Source organism: Martes martes, assembly GCF_963455335.1.
Source record: "Martes martes genome assembly, chromosome: 3".
Lineage (NCBI taxonomy): Eukaryota > Metazoa > Chordata > Mammalia > Carnivora > Mustelidae > Martes > Martes martes.
The window spans coordinates 71888304-71904762 of NC_137890.1; positions in this window are offsets into that span (position 1 = coordinate 71888304).

Consider the following 16459-nt stretch of genomic DNA (forward strand, 5'->3'; position numbering starts at 1 on the left):
ACACTGGAGAAACATCCCCAACTTTTTCTTCTGTGTATAAGAATTCAAGGAAGCTAAAACTAGCTAAAATTTTTTGAAAATAGTCATGGATCCAGTGGACCCACCCACCTCAAATGCTCATTTCTGAGAAGGCTTCCAAGTCCACATGCCTCCAGGTCATGACCCAAGGTCCTCTGGGTGTCCCTGATCCTGTTCCTGCCAACAGCTCCCATGCCATAGCGTCCCTCCCCCACACATCCCCACACTCACTCTGCACGTGACCTCGTCGAAGTATTTTAGTTTCACTCTTTGTCCCTGCACATGCTGTGGCCACGGCTCAGATCAAGTCTCTCCTTCCAGAGCCTTCCCCACTACCTCCACCCTGCCCGGGTCACTGTCCGTTTCTGTTGTCCATCTGTGTTCATATCCTCTAGGCCGGCATGCGAGGAGGGCCAGTGACTGTGTCTTATTCCCGGGGTTCCCAGTATCCACCCCAGGGTTTGGCAAGCAGATGAGCAGTAAGTGTTTGTTTCAATGAAATGCACATGGCACTGCGTAGGGCATGCTGGTAATGAAGTCTCCCAACTTTAAAGGCACTCTGCTCCAGGTTGCAGCCACAGGCAAGTCCAGGTTTATAAACGTTAAGCTTACCGTGAGCCTCTAACCATCAGTCCCCACAGCTGTTGAGGCTGCCCCTTGGTTGCCATGGGAACCAGCCACTCACAAAGCCGCTGGGGCCATGGAACTCCACCCGCACTCCCTGCTGCAGAGCCTTCTCAGATGCTGCCCAGGTGCCACAGCCTCCCTCCAGCACCTCCTTCCCCTTAGGGTTGCCTTGAGCCGGAAGATGGAGGCGGGTTTCAGCGGTGTTCCACGTACAGCTGCTCTTTTGGAGAAATGCACTCAAAGTTGCAAAGTGACCAGCAGTAAGTGAACTCTTGGAATACAACCCGTGAGATAAAGTGGCTTTGCTCTAGGAAGCTGGTGTGAAATGGGCAAGAACCAAGAAGCAGGCAGATGGGAAAATGGAAAAGGGATCAGGTCTCCTTTCTCCCCAGGGTGGGGGTGGGAAGTCTGATGCTGGGAAAAGGGAGCTAAGAACTGTTGCCACCTGCCAGTGGTGGGTACCAGCAGAGATTTTAGCAGTTGGTCTTAGAAGGCAATCAGTGGAGTAGTTCACAGAAGAGGGAACTGAGGCTCAGAAAGTTAACTGAATCCATGTTCATTTCTTCTTTCCGGGCACACGCTACCTGGCCTCCCTTGCAACTAGGAGTGACCACTTGGCTATCCACGGGATCTGAGAGGAAGTGATGTGGGCCACTTCTAGGCAATCTCCCATATACGTCTCTAGGCTCTGGTCCTCTCATGGCTGGCTGAACTGCTGATGACCCCCGGGCAAACTTGGAAGTGACTGGTGACCTGGTGAAGATGGCAGAGCCTCTGCTGGTCCAAGTCCTCAAATAAATATAGTGAGTGGGTTGCCCCCCAAGTCTTCACACCTACCTAGAAGTACCAGACTTCTAGTGTGATTATATATGTGGAGGTCTGTTTGTTACAAGTAACCTTCCCTAACGGATACCACAAGACCGTCCTGTCTGGCTTTCAACTTCCCTGTACCACATGGCACAGGTCAGGACTAATTTCAGGGTGGCCAGTGGCATCCTAGATTCACAGGCTCAGCTGGACAAGTCCAGAGATCTTGGGCTCAGAGCTGTTTTGTTCATTGTAACAGCTGCTTCCTATGCTCTGGAGGTCTTCCAAGAAGCTGGCTCCAAGACAGAACATGAGTCGTCCACATGACATGTTCCCAGGGAGGTTATGGATTTCCTGCTTGGTGTCTAGTCCTTAAAAGGTGTTCTATAAATACATATTGGATGGATGGATGGGTGGATGGATGGAAGGGAGGAAAATAGCTTCTACTATAGAGCTCCTACTATAGGGGAAGGAGTGAATGTTCTAAATATAGCCATGGAGTCTAACTGAGACACAGGAAGGTAGGTGAAGTGACAGAGCTGTTCACTCCAGTGACAACACCTACTTACAGTCCAGCTGGGTTGAAGGAAGCAGGTGACCGGAGAGGGACAGGCCGGGAGGTGGGAGGGCAGCTGATGTGTAGTGTTAGTGGCTCCTACCATGGAGGAAGGCTTCACACCCATCCCCGATCAGGGCTGGGTTGCCATCTTAGCAAATAAAAACACAGGATGCCCCGTTCAATCTGAATTTCAAATAAACAACGAGTATCTGTCCATATAAAGCTTGGGATATACTGATCCTAAAAAAGGACTCATTTTTCTAAAATCTTAAATTCAAATTTAACTGGCTGTCCTGTAATTTGATCTGGCAACCCTAAAGCAGGCCACCTGAGAAGGGATCTTGTAAGGACAAATGGAGGAGACAGCTGACGCGGCCCGGGGTCAAAGACCGTTGCTTCAGGGACTTAGCCTTCTCGTCAGAGTGGTTTGCCTCTTTCGAATAACCAGGAGGTAGAAGACCTGGAGCATCTTCATTTGGCTTGTCTCCGGCATTCTGGAAAGTATGGAAAATGGTAGGTGTAAATTAGAACAGGGAAGAAACAACAATGTCAACAATAACTCTGGCCTTTCTCCACTAGATCCAGAAAAGAAATCCTTCCAAGCCAGTGACTGTTTATTAAATGTGGAACATACAGCCTCATTCATAACAGAATTTATGGAATGGGAGCACAAGGGGTCTTTCTGTTTTTAACCTTTAGAAGAAGTCACGGTGTTTTTTACAAGATTCTTAAACATCATTCACGTGTAGTTACTGTCGCTGTCAAAAAGCTGATATTTAATAAATAGTCCATTGTCAGCCCAGAATTCTCAGTCTTTATTTAGACACTCTTACTCTCCCCTCTTAGATTCCACACAATTTTAGCTTATCTTAATATTCCTGGGAGCCATGGAAGAAAGTTCTGGAAGTTAAGGGAACCTAGCCTCACCCTCTTCCCCCCAGCACACTGATAAGATTACAAGTCTACCAGTAAAACTTCCTGGGAGAGAAAAAAGGTAAGAGGGCTGAAGGGGTGAACCAATCACTATCCTGGGTCAGGAGGACTGGTCAGACATCTGGTCCCCCATCCTGGCTGGTGTGATAATGCCTTATGTTAGTAACGAGATTCAGAGCTGCGTTAAAGCATCACACTGTGACAGAATCTCCCATCACCATCACCCACACTGGCCACGTGTTTTATTTGTCACTGTCCCCCACTGGTGTCCCCATTTTTAAGGCTTGCCTCTCCACAAGCCATTCTCAAGCAAGCAGCAGTCAGAGGGATCTTTGGAAAATGTCATTGTCCCATTTTAAACCTTCCAGTGATTCCCCAGCCTTTTAAAGTATATCCAAACCCCTTCATATGATCTATAATGCACATGACTCGACCCCTGTGACCTCACTTTCTTCTACTTTCCCTGACGGCTTTCACCCCACTCTACCAACACTGGCCTGCCTTCTGCTCCTCAAACACACCAACCCTGAGCCCTGCTTTGGGCTCCACAGGAACTGGTTACTATGCTTGAAAAACCCTTTCCCTGGGTGTTTGGCTGGCTGCTGTTTTTTGTCATCCAGGGAACAGCTTCCAATTATCTTGGAAAGCAGCTTTTCTAGATCAGAAGACTATAGCAAGTCCTTCACCCTATTTTATTTTTATCATCACACTTACCACTAGCTCATAACTTCTCATATATCTGCTTATTGTCTCTGGATCCTCAAAATAAAATGTAAATTCCGAGAAGACAGAGACCTGATTTTTCCTATTTGACCCATATCCCCAGTACCCAGCACAGCATGTAGGATACAGTAAGCTATCAATACATCGGTCTCGCAGGAACTTTCAAAGCTTTGTCACATCACCAGGCACCAACTCCTTACAAGACAGCATCATGTAGAAATCCTCATGAAGACAGCCCATATAGAGACTAATAGTACTAGCAAATATTTATCTAGGGCTTGTCACATGCCTAAGCAGTTCACCCGTGTAATTGATTCTCCTAATCGGCACGATAGCTCTAGAAATTCTATTATACATTATCCCATTGAACAGACAAAGGCCTGGAGCACAGGTGGGAAAAGTGATTTGTCCATGACCACACTAAGACTAAGGAGTTGCCTGGAGAACCCCAAAGAAAGCTGGGACCCCCAAATCCTGGGACATAAATGGGACTGAGTCCAAGCTAGTTTCTGGAAGATAGTCCCTGTGAGGCTTTCTGTTGTCTATGTTGGTTGGTTTCATACCATTTGTAGAGTTCTGGTCAGATGTTAGGAGGAAAGAGAACCTTAACCATGATTCAGCAAGAATTATGAGAAAGCCAAAGACAGAAGAGGAAGGAGGCCAGTGAAGACCTCAGTAAGCCACTATCTTCTGTGTCCACCCACCTCTCCATTTGTCATTCACTCAAGGCACTTGTTTTGAACACCTCACCACTGCCTGGAACTATTCTAGACACGTTTGTCCATCAAAAGGCAGTTAGGAACAACAGTGGCACCAAAGCAGGGTGAAGGAATATGGAACTCCAAGGCCAGAATGCTGCCTTATAGGCTCCCTGAAGGGGGCAGGAGGCAGGGAACTCCAGGTATGGGGGCAGCAAGCATAGAGGCCATAAGGCTTGGGAAGATGCCCGGTACATCCGGAAGAGAAGCAAGAAATGGGTCTGAGACAGAGAGAGCAGTGGGGAGGGACAAGGTCAGAGGAGAAGAGAGAGGCCTTACAGGTGTTGTAAGGCATTTGGATTTTACTCTGAGTCGATGGAAGCAATGGTTTGGCTTAACAAATTTAGGGAGTCCATGGCTATTCAGAGACCATGCAGGCACCAGCAGAAAGCAGAATACCAACTATGGCGGGGGTTCTGCCCGCTAGTGGACATCTGACAATGCCTGGAGACATTTTGGGTGGTCACAACTTGAGATGAAAGGAGAGGGTGCAAGAGGCATCCAGTGAGTAGAAACCAGCGAAGCTGCTGACCCTCCTACAGGGCACACAAAGCCGCCACCAGAGAATTACTCAGCGCAGAATGTCACTGGCGCTGTGGCTGAGAAATCCCAAGTTCAGAGATTACTCCAATAATCTAGGCAAGAAATTTACTCATCAAATGCAGACTAAGCTTCTATGATGTGCCAGACAATGCACCGGGACCTGAAGATACCACAACAAAAAAAACAGACACAGTCTGTGCCCTCATAGAGCTCATGCTGTGATGATGGTGGGCGCTCAGAAGAGGGTGGAAAGAGAGGGCAGGATGAGGGGGGCTGGATTTTTTATATGTCTCTTGAAGGCAAAACTGACAGTTTGCTCAGAACTGGATATGCAGAAAGAAGAGTCAGAGTTGACTCCAACGCTTCGTCCTAAGCAATTAGTGCCGAGCTGCCATGTATTAAGATGACCACCCCTGGAGGGGACCGCAATTTGGGGTTTGGAGCAATCAGGGGTTGTGTTTGCATATATTAAGTAAATTTGAGGGAAACTGGATATTTTAGTCTGGAGGGGTTTTTTGGTTTTTTTTGTTTGTTTGTTTTGTTTTTTTTAAGCCTGAAGGTTAAAAAAAAAATTCAGAGACAAAATTTTAGAAATTGGCAAATGTAAGGAAGAATACACAGGGATTCGGTTTCAATGTAAGAACATGCCCAAGAGATCCTCACACCAAGCTTGAGCTCTCTCCCATGAGGAGGCTGGGGAGGCGCTGGCAACAGAGGGTGAGCTGGGAACACAGCAGGTGGGTGGAGTCTTGTTGGAAGCCAAATGAAGAAAACGTTCCAAGAGAAGAGAGTGGTGAAACCATGCTAGGTAGGTGCTCTCATGCAAGGAAGAAAATCCAAATACCACCCGTCCCCATTTCTAACACTGTAAATTGTTCTGGTGAGACCATCAGAAAACTTGGTCTGCCTGTCACTGCCTTATCTGTTCAGTCTCCCCAGGGTAATTACTGAGCCTGTATCCTGATCAATAATTTAAACTGGACGTTGCATAAGATGCAAAAATGATTAATACATAGTTTCTGTCCTCATGAAGGTTTCTATCTACTAGAGGAAACACAACATCCACAAAAGCTTCTGTCACATCCAAAGAAGGAATTAATTCATTGGTACTCTGGGTATTTCCTAAACTCATAGCATTCTTGTGGTTAAAAATATAGAGGAGAGGCAGCTCTTTCTGCCCACAGGTCCTGTCCCCCTGCTTTAATAAAACCACCTGTTTGCACCAAAGGCGTCTCGAGAATTCCTTCTTGGCCGTTGGCTTTGAACCTTAATGTCTGGGCGCCTGGGTGGCTCAGTCTGTTAAGTGTCTGTCTTCAGCTCAGGTCATGATTCCAGGGTCCTAGGATTGAGCCTCCCGGTCCCCTGGGCTCTCTGCTCAGTGGGGAGTCTGCTTCTCCCTCTGCCTGTTGTTCCCCCTGCTTGTGCTCTCTCTGTCAAACAAAAAAATAAAATCTTTAAATATATATGTGTGTGTGTATATATATAGGTGTGTGTATGTGTATACACACACACACACACACACATACACACACACAAGAGAAATGTAAGACAAAGGCTTTTGTCTCATGGAATTTACAAAGTAGTCGAGAGACTGGGGTAAACACAAATGAAATTTTTAGAAAAGAAATAAAGGTAAAACCACTACATTGTAAAGTAGGAATGCCCTAGGTGTTTGAAGGAAGAAACCATTCAGACTCAAAGGCTCTCTCCCTGAACTCCAACCTGAAATGCTTCCCTTTTGCCATAGTTCACATATGTGTGGGGGGCGGGGGTCCCACGGAAGTTGGGGCTCAGGCAAGAAGATGTGAATAAATCAGCATCCGACCATGATGACCTCTGAGAAAGTGACCCCAAAGCATGCGGGCCACCCGCCGCCAGTCGGAGGAGACTTCTAGACGTTCAACCTCATGTTTAAGCATCTCCTAGGACTGGTAGTGGAAGTGAAATTCGGGCCAACATGGAGCTGAGATAACTTGGTGTCTTCCCATTCATTAGCCTCCAGCTGTTATTTCCCCAGAAGTAACCAGATAAAAGAGTTTTTGCATTTGAAATGTTGAGGCTTTGGAAAAATCAATTTCCACACCATTTTCTCCCTCAGTCTGATATGGTAACCCAAAATAATTCTCAATTTTGCATACCCAAACACTACAGTGGGAAGTTCATGCATTTCTGTGTAGTATAACCAAATCCTCATATTATCCTGAGCCAAGCTTCGGTGCTCACAGGAACTCTTTGTGTAAGGGGCAAATGAGCCTCAGAGGACAATCGGGCATTTCCCTGTTTTAGTCTAACTGCTGGAGTGTGGGCTGGCAAAGTAGTGGCCTGTTGGGCATGTGTAAGTAGAATATACTGCGAGTTATTGTAAAACTCATATGCCTATTTTCTGTACAAATTTCAAATAATTTTAAGATAAATGTATATGACTTGAGTAGAGAAGGGATCAGAGAAACCATATATTCTCTTTTGTGCTAATTCCTGAAATACTAGTTCATTACAACTCAAGATAGCTCAGAAGGAAGATGGAAAGAAAATTATTTCAAGAGAATATCTACTTCCTCTATCTCCTCTCCTCTTCTTTCTTGAGTCAGTTTGCTTTAGCAACAGTAAGATATTTCAATTATCTGTTCTGTCAACACCCCACCAAAGCCAAAGGAAACATGATCATTTTACTCCAAAAAAATATGGGAGTAGATTTTTTTTTGAGGCAGCAAAGGACCATAGAGTTAGAAATTACCTATAACGTCTGGAAGGCTTATACGGCCATTATCTGGAAAATTCTTTAAAGTCTCTCTCTCTCTCTTTTTTTTTTAACAAAGAAACAATTTTTTAAAAAACCGTATTTTTATTTTTCACAGTTGAGCCATCCTGTTCTCTTTGAGCCCAGTTCTAAATTGGAAAATTCAGAAAAATAAATTATAAATACATAAGATCAATTGATTTCTTATGAACACGATTTTTCTTACCTGACATGTTTTCCATAAATTAGGATAATGTTGCTGTGTTTTTAGATTAAAAGACCCAGTTCAATATGTCTGTCCGCGGAAGAGGAAATGAAACATCTGCTTCGAGCTTCCATTAGGTAGATGACTTATGATAGGCAGCAGTCAAGCAAGGCGTCTGGATTCTGATGGTGCTGGTTTAGATCATGGTGCTGAAAGTCTTCGGGAATTCAGTAAGAGTCATGGAATCTTACCAAGGTCTTCCCCACCCTCCAGCCCCAGGAACAACATGAATGATAAGGATGCCCATATGCAAAATCCTGAGGATAATTTCAGGGTTTTCGAGCTTCCTCACCGGCAAGGAGCAGACCTGTACGCCACATCCATTAGCTTCAGGCTGTTTGATCTGGGTCAAATGACTTGCTCTCTTTTAGTTTCACTTTCCCCCTTTGTAAAAAGGGCGTGTAATAATGACATCTACCTCATCGGTTTGTTCTGAAGGTTAAATGGGAAGATATATTGGATCCCTTGGCACAGTGCCTTTCCCATCATGACAGCTGGCTATTGTTAGCTGTCATTTTCATGCTTGGGCCATGAGGTTAAGATTCTCTGGTTGAAAAGAATAATATAGGGCACCTGGGTGGCTCAGTCATTAAATGTCTGCCTTCAGCTCGGGTCATGATCCCAGGATCCTGGGATCCAGCCCCGCATCGGGCTCCCTGCTCGGCGGGAAGCCTGCTTCTCCCTCTCCCACTCCCCCTGCTTGTGTGTTCCTTCTCTCTCTGTGTATCTCTCTGTTAAATAAATAGATAAAATTTTTTTTAAAAAGAATAATATAGGTACTTGATACTTTATCAATACCATTTTCCAAAAAAATCCAAATTACAGGTTTTATGCAATAACTGCTAAAAGGCTGGGTTTACTTTACAATGTTCATTATTTACTTTAAAATAGTTTGACATTGAGCGTGAGAGCATGAGTTTGTATTAGTGGGAGCCTCAACACTAGGGGCATTTAGTTGCCCTTAGAAATTCAAGGGCAATGGAGAAATTCAGCCTCCAAGGGTGGTCAGATGTCAGAAAGACATCAGCTCTGCTGATCTTAATGGCCACCTGAGGCTTTGAAAATTAGGATAGTGAGTATCAGAAGTGAGTTTCTATTGGTGAAGTGAGAGGCTTAAGGCTTGCTGGTATACGTGGTGAATATCCAAAATAGGCTCTCAATGTTAAAATGAAAGGTATTCAAGTTTTGAGGACTGGGAAAATGTTGGGAAGGTCCCCAGCCCATGCGTGAACGGCCTGTAGGGATCCAGTAAGGCCTGAGGCCATGTCCATAAGGATGGCATTGAATGTTGTTGCTTCTGACTCCAGGGAAGCTTTTACACAAGAGGGGGAATCCTCAAGTTCACAGTTGTATGAACTGTCCTGGGCCTGGTTCCTAAAGGAATGTTTGTTTAATAAAAGATCTGGGGGCACCTGGGTGGCTCAGTGGGTTAAGCCTCTGCCTTTGGCTCAGGTCATGATCCCAGGGTCCTGGGATCGAGTCCTGCATCGGGCTCTCTGCTCAGCGGGGAGCCTGCTTCCCCTCCTCTCTCAGCCTGCCTCTCTGCTTACTTGTGATCTCTCTCCCTCTGTCAAATAAACAAAAATCCAAAAAAAAAAAAAAAAAAAAAAAAGATCTGTATCTGTGGCCAAATTTGGTCTGAGAATCGCTTTCTTAATAACAAGATAACGAGGTCGAGGACATAGCTAATTCTCACCCACCTTAAATGTCCCAGCCCCATCATATGCCCCAAATTACCCATGAGTTGTGGTTGGACCTTTTGGATAAAGTCAGTTCACAACAACTTTAAAATAAGATAGACTTAAGTTTGGATCCAGAATGTGCTCCTTCCTAGCTCTTTGACCTTGGGCAAATGTCCTCACCAGGGGGTTATTAGAGGATTAAATAAGATAAGCCCTACAAAGCACAGTGAAAGAGTAATAAAAGCATGGTCATGGTTATTATTAAGTGTTTAGGGATTCTCATTTCTCCTAATTATAAGTGGCTTTTCAATGTCCCTTGATTTTCATTTTCCTCAGTGATTTAGATGGAATTATAAGTCAAAACTGTCCACTCTTATGCTCTTACAATCTATGTTGCTCTGGTGATTCCTCTACCCCTCTGACTGCTTACTGCCTCATTAGAATAAATGTTCCTCAAGGGCAATCTTTTCTCTCTTTGTCACTACCTATGCCTAGAACCTAGCCCTAGGCCTGGGATATGGTATGGGACACTCCAGGAATTTAATTACACAGTGATTCTCTTCTCACCCAGGCTCCAAACCAGTTCTCTTTTATTCTTCTTGGCTTTTCCCTGCTCCCATGCAACCACTCGTGCTTCCTCTTTGTTGTTTATTCATGATGTTATATCTTCCACTCTCTTCTCCATCTGTTCCTCCGCCATCTTAGTCTGGGCTCCATCTTGCATTTAAACCATTGAAATTTTCACCTACCAATTGTCTCCAGTTTGTTCCTCCTCCCCCATCTAGCTATTTTCTTTCTTCAACTATCTTGAACAAAGCTGCCAGATTATTCTATTAAAATCTTGCTTCACACAAGTTATCACTCTCTCAAAAACAAAAACACTTTCAACAATTCTCTACTGAAACTATCCAAATCCTGTAGGCTGGCTGACAACTGAAGTGTCCATGATCTAACACCACGGCCCTTTCTTTTGGGCAATCTTTCACTCCATTCAAAATGGTCTGCTCATTATCTCCTATTGATCTCTGTGTTCGTAGTCCAACACTTCTTAAATCTTCTCACCAGCCTCCCTAAATTACAGAGTAGGTTGACTCAAGTACATAGTGGGAGAGATTACTTTCAAGTCTTGTGTTTTATATTTATAGCCATATTAATTTTACACATGAATTTTGCATACATCTCTTAGTGGTAGAAGATTCTTCTGATGCTATGCTCTAAAATGCTTCCTACAGGAGTGCCTGGGTGGCTCAGATGGTTAAGCATCTGCCTTCTGCTCAGGGCATGATCCCAGGGTCCCGGGATGGAGCCCGGCATCAGGCTCCCTGCTTGGCGGGGAGCCTTCTTCTCCCTCTCCTTGGACTGCTCCCTCTGCTTGTGCTCCCTTGCTCTCTCTGTCAAATAAATAAATAAAATATTTAAAAATAATAATAAAATAAAATAAAAAATAAAATGCTTCCAACAAAATTAAAAAGTAATAAAAGTAATAAGTAATGGTTACATTTTAATTTAATGTTTAGCATCTTATCAAGGTCAGAAATTTATTTAACTTGCTTCCTGGTAACACACTATTTGAGAATCCCTCACTGAAGCAATGTGGAACATTCCAGAAGAGTACCCAAGCAATTCTTGACTTCCTGGAGACCCACTTCCTTTCCCTGTCTGGCCTCTCCCATTTAATTCCTCAATAACTGTCTCAGCACAGGGGAAGAGTGAAGACAGGGAACTCAAGAGAGGGAGGGCTTCGAAACAATGGGTTACAATTTGATGAGGTTCAGGCATTAGCTATGTTTACCATGGTCATCATCAACCCAGGTGATTGAAAGAGAGAGAGAAAGGATTTGTCAGCTGAAACACAAAATGTTATTGTGGGTTTTGTCTTCTCAGTAGGCACGAACGACGCACACAGGTGCGTGTGCACGGACTTTCCCCAGCAACTGCCTCCTCCATCAGGCATTTTGTTGAGGGAAGTTACAGGCACTATCCAGCCCCATGGTGTCAGTTGCATCAAGCAGCACTCTTTTTATTCCAGCTGATGCACTGATAAGTTTAAATATGATTGGGGGAGCGGGGGAGGCTGTGCGCCCCCAGTGGGCGTGGCTCTTGGGCTCCCGAAGAGAACAAACATTTCCAGACGGTCACTGTGACCTCCTTCTGGTTGCCATAGTACTGACGTCAAGGACGCAAACCTGTATGCAGAAAGGAAGTCATCCTGCACCACTTGTTCAGCCTTTCGCCATCTTGTTTACTGGCTGAACAGTTATATATTAGTTTGAATTCTGAGAAGGCTTATATTTCAGTATGTTTGTATAGTGGCTTCCAGTCTATTAATAGCAAGTCCGTTTTTGCAACAGTCTTCAACTGTTAAGGCTAGTTTCTGTTAAAAATTGTTTCTAGGGGCGCCTGGGTGGCTCAGTGGGTTAAGGCCTCTGCCTTCGGCTCGGGTCATGGTCCCAGGGTCCTGGGACCGAGCCCCGCATCGGGCTCTCTGCTCAGCGGGGAGCCGCTTCCCCCCCTTCTCTCTGCCTGCCTCTCTGCCTACTGGTGATCTCTGTCTGTCAAATAAATAAATAAATAATCTTTAAAAAAATTGTTTCTAAAAATTATGAGAGAGACAGAGGGGTTGCTTTCCTATAGATAGACCTTCTAATATTCTTGAAGCCTGTGATGACTTCTTTTAGGCAAGTAGGAATGTGCCCGTTTGCAGGGCAGCGGGAAATTCTAATGCATATTCTCCATACAGACATTCTGCTTTACCTATCAGCATGACATCTGAGTGCTTAGGAGGGGATAACAAGAAGAACGGAGGATAAACTTCTCCTGGGACTCTCGTCTATTGGTGTGCCAAGCCAAATTTTTAATTTGGAGAGCAATTCTGCAGAAAATGAACAGAAACTGCTATCTAAACATTTTAATAAGAATAAGCCCCCAGGCCAATATGCAGTCGAGTGCACTGCTTTCTAGTAATTTCATTTATACAACAGCTCCACAAGCTGTTTCTCTCTCCATATTCAGATAACCCTCGCCTCTAGGGTGACCATAAAAATGATATTTTAATAATGTGCCACATCTGTGATCAGAAATACTTAATGAAACACTCTTGTGATCCTATGGTAACAAGCTTCAAAGAATTCTTTCCAGATTTAGTCAGGACCAGTTAGGCTTTTCACGGTAACTTACATTGGCACATTTTTCCCAAGGTTGTCTGCAAGAAATCATACCTAAAGATAAGTGCTCAGGGTGAGGTCCAGCATTTATTTCGTCTACAAGGGCTTGCTGGCTCCCACAGAACTTCTAGATCAATAGAAATATAATGCGAGCCATATATGTCACTAAAATTTCTAGTAGATCCAGAAAAGTACAAAGAATCAGGTGAAATTAATTCCAATAATAGATCTTATTTAATGCCTATATCCATGACAGTATCATTTCAATGTGTAATCAAGATGAAAACGTTATGAATGAGACACTTAACGCTTTCTGTATTTAGTCTTCGGAATGTGGTGTGCATTGTACGTTTATGGAACATCTCAATTTAGAGTAGCCACCTTTCAAGGTCTGGGAGCCACCATATTGAGTGATGCGGCTGTAAAATAAAAAGCTACTGAAGGAGTGGTCTTCAACCATCTGCATCAGGAAAATCCAGAGAATCTTCATCAGAATGTGAATTCCTAGGCCCCATCCCTAACCTACCATATCAGGTCTCTGGGGATGGCATTAATGGGTTCCAGAGCTGGAGTTTTGCTTACTCAAATGTAAGATCATCCACGAGGCTCCCTGTCCCAAATTTGCTTGTAGCCCCTGAACCAACGCCACCACGACCTCCCCCCACACAGTAGACAGAAGCACACAACTCATTCTTGTCTTCCATTGACTCATTCGGTGTGTGTGTGGAGCGCTTATTATCTGCCTAGCACTATTCTATGCCATAGGGCTAGAATGATGAGAAACGCAGACCAAATCCCTGTCCTTTGGAAGCTTCTAGCCCTAGCGCAGGAGACAGACAGTAAACAAGTAGAGGACTAAATAAGAGTTCTAATTTCAGTTGATAGAGAAGACAAAGTAAAGTAAGGCTAGGAGACAGTGGGCGGGGCAGAGGAAGGATTGCATTTCTAGGAAGACGTAGTGTGCCGGTCTTGGAGGGCTCTGTGAGGAGGTGACCATTGGTAGACTCTGAATGCAAGGAGGGAGGGAGTCCCAGAGCACTTGGGGGAAGAGCCCTGCATTAGAGCCAGCAGCTGGAAGGCCAGCAAGGCTGGAGCTGAGTGAGCCAAGGGGGAGAGCGCCAAGAGGAACACAGCCACCAGCTGCATGGGCCCTGGAAAGCCACATTAAGGCATTTGGAGTTTATTCTTAGAGCAATGAAAATGCCCTGGCGGGTTTCAAGCAAGGGCATGTGACATAACCCCCGATGAAGGTGGCTATGGAAACTGTCCAGGAGAGTCATGTCAGCTCAGACACGGACAGTGATGGGGCTGTGAGTTGAGTAGAGCTGGTGGTATTTGGTAATGGATCGGTTGTGGGGAGGAAGACAGGGAGGAGTCGAGGGACAGCATGTTCTTTTGGGGCCTGAGCCACTGAGTGATGGGTGGGACATTTACTGAGAGTGATAAGCATGGGTGGAGGGCAAATAAAACAAACTACTTGTAGATTATCTCTTTCCGATCTGGGAGAGTCTCATCATGAAAATAGCCTGTTTTGGTCAAAATGGGAAAGGAGGGGGAAGTTCATTTATTTATTTATTTTTGTCTAGCTTCATCTGCCCTTTCACTGTCCTGTTTCCCACAGGGGATATAAAAGGTTAGGAAGCTTCCCTGCTTCCAAGATGTTGGAGGAGACCTCAGCCTCCTTCCTCACAGAATTCTCACCCAAGTGTTCACACACACACACACACACACACACACTCCACCCTGCTTCTGCCCAGAAGACCCACAATCTCACTATCTGTCCAGCTCCCTTTGGCTCTTCTGAGACTGGAAGACAAGCTGGGGAGTCAGAATCCTAAAATGCCTACATCTCTATATAAACCTTCCCCTTGAGTGTGAGGGGCCTGGATTGTAATTTCACTAAATTACATTATAAGGCAAAAGTGAAGGGATTTTGCAATGTCGCTAATGGTCTCAAATCCGTTGACTTTAAGTTAATCAAAGGGGAGCCTGACCTGGGTGGGCCCGACCTAATCAGAAGAACCCCCATGAAAGTGGATCTAGAGGTCAGAGATGAAAAAGACACCAGTGTTGCTCTGCTGATGGCCTTAAAGAGGTAAACTTAAAGAGGTAAACTGCCATGTTGTGGAGAAGCCCATGTGTCAGGAAGGGGCTTCCAGGAGCGAGGTCCTTTGTCCTAGAACTGCAGAGGAGTTCTGCGAACAACCAGGGAACCTTGAAAAGACCCCTGAGCCTCAGCTGAGCTTGCATACAGGCCGGCATGTTAGTTACGGTCTGCTGAGACCCTGAGCAGAGGACCTCTGACCCAACGAACCTGTGCAGGGGCAAGCGTATGGGGTTTTAAGCCACTAAGTTTGTGGGAATTTCTTACACAGCAATAGAAAATTAACCCCAAAAGGTAATGATAATAAATATAATAAATATAGCAATATGAGATAATAATATTCAACATTTATTATATACTAAACAATTTCAATTGCTTTATCTCACTATTCTTTACAACAACCCCATCAATTTGGCGCTATTATTATCCCAACTTACCAAATACAAAACGTGAGGCTTAGGAAGCAGTCACAGAACGGTGATGGAGGAGGGATTGAGCCCAGCCCTAGAACTCTGAAGATGGAGTGTTTGATCACTAGGCAGTGCTGTCTCCAACCAAAAGAAGAACCCCTCGAGCTGAGACTCTCTTCTTCATAAGAATGAAGCCTTGCTCTACCACCTCTCAACGCCTCAGTGCCCTCTGTTGCATCCTCTCCCCCTGGGCCAGAGTCAGCAGAGCCTCTAATGGGCCATCTTTGCACTCTGGGCATCACACAGTCAGTTTGGACAGGGCGGCCTCTGGGAACTAGGGTGTCCCCAGGCTCCCCTGAGCATATTCTGGCCTAGCTCCCCCTTTGGGCAACCAGTTCATCTTGGTATGCCCAGGACTGTCCCAGTTTTAAAACTGGGAGCCCCTCCTCCCAGGAAAACCCTCAGCCCCAGGCAAACTAGGATGACCACTCTACCTTGCTCCCCTCCAAAACAAGCGCAGGCTGAGGTAGGCCTTGGGGCCACTTCCACGCTGCTCTTTGCTGTGACCTTTTCTTTCCAATACCCACCATGACATCTGAGTCTGCTATCTATAGAGAGCTAAGGGCAGAAGCAACTCTTCTGAAACAACTGGCACTAAGAAGTTTCTGCTGGGTGGGGTTTGGCCATAAAAGCCCAGATGGGACTTTAGTCTGGACACCAGATAGGACTGCGAAACCATGTTCACATGGGGGGTTTTGCCTAGAACTGAGCAATCTGCTTGCTCTGAGCATCACACATGAATCACATTGGTCTAGATGTCCCATGGGTCAGATTCCATGTCTCCATTCACTCCACTCCCCAAGCAGGCAACTCAGAGGGAGCTGGGGAGGTTTGGCCCTGGATTTGCCTCCTTCTTCCTAAGATTATGGGCATCCTGAGCCCTGGGGGGGTCAAGAGGACTCCTCTATTATTACTGCTCACCTCAACTGAAAGATAAGTCCTCATGAACTGACTCCCCTTGTAGGAGCTGGCTTCTTCCTGTCGTGTGTCCTGGTCTCTTGATCACACCCAGCTATCTTCTAAATTGTACTCAGTGCCAAAGGACACCATCTGTGACCATGGTCGGACC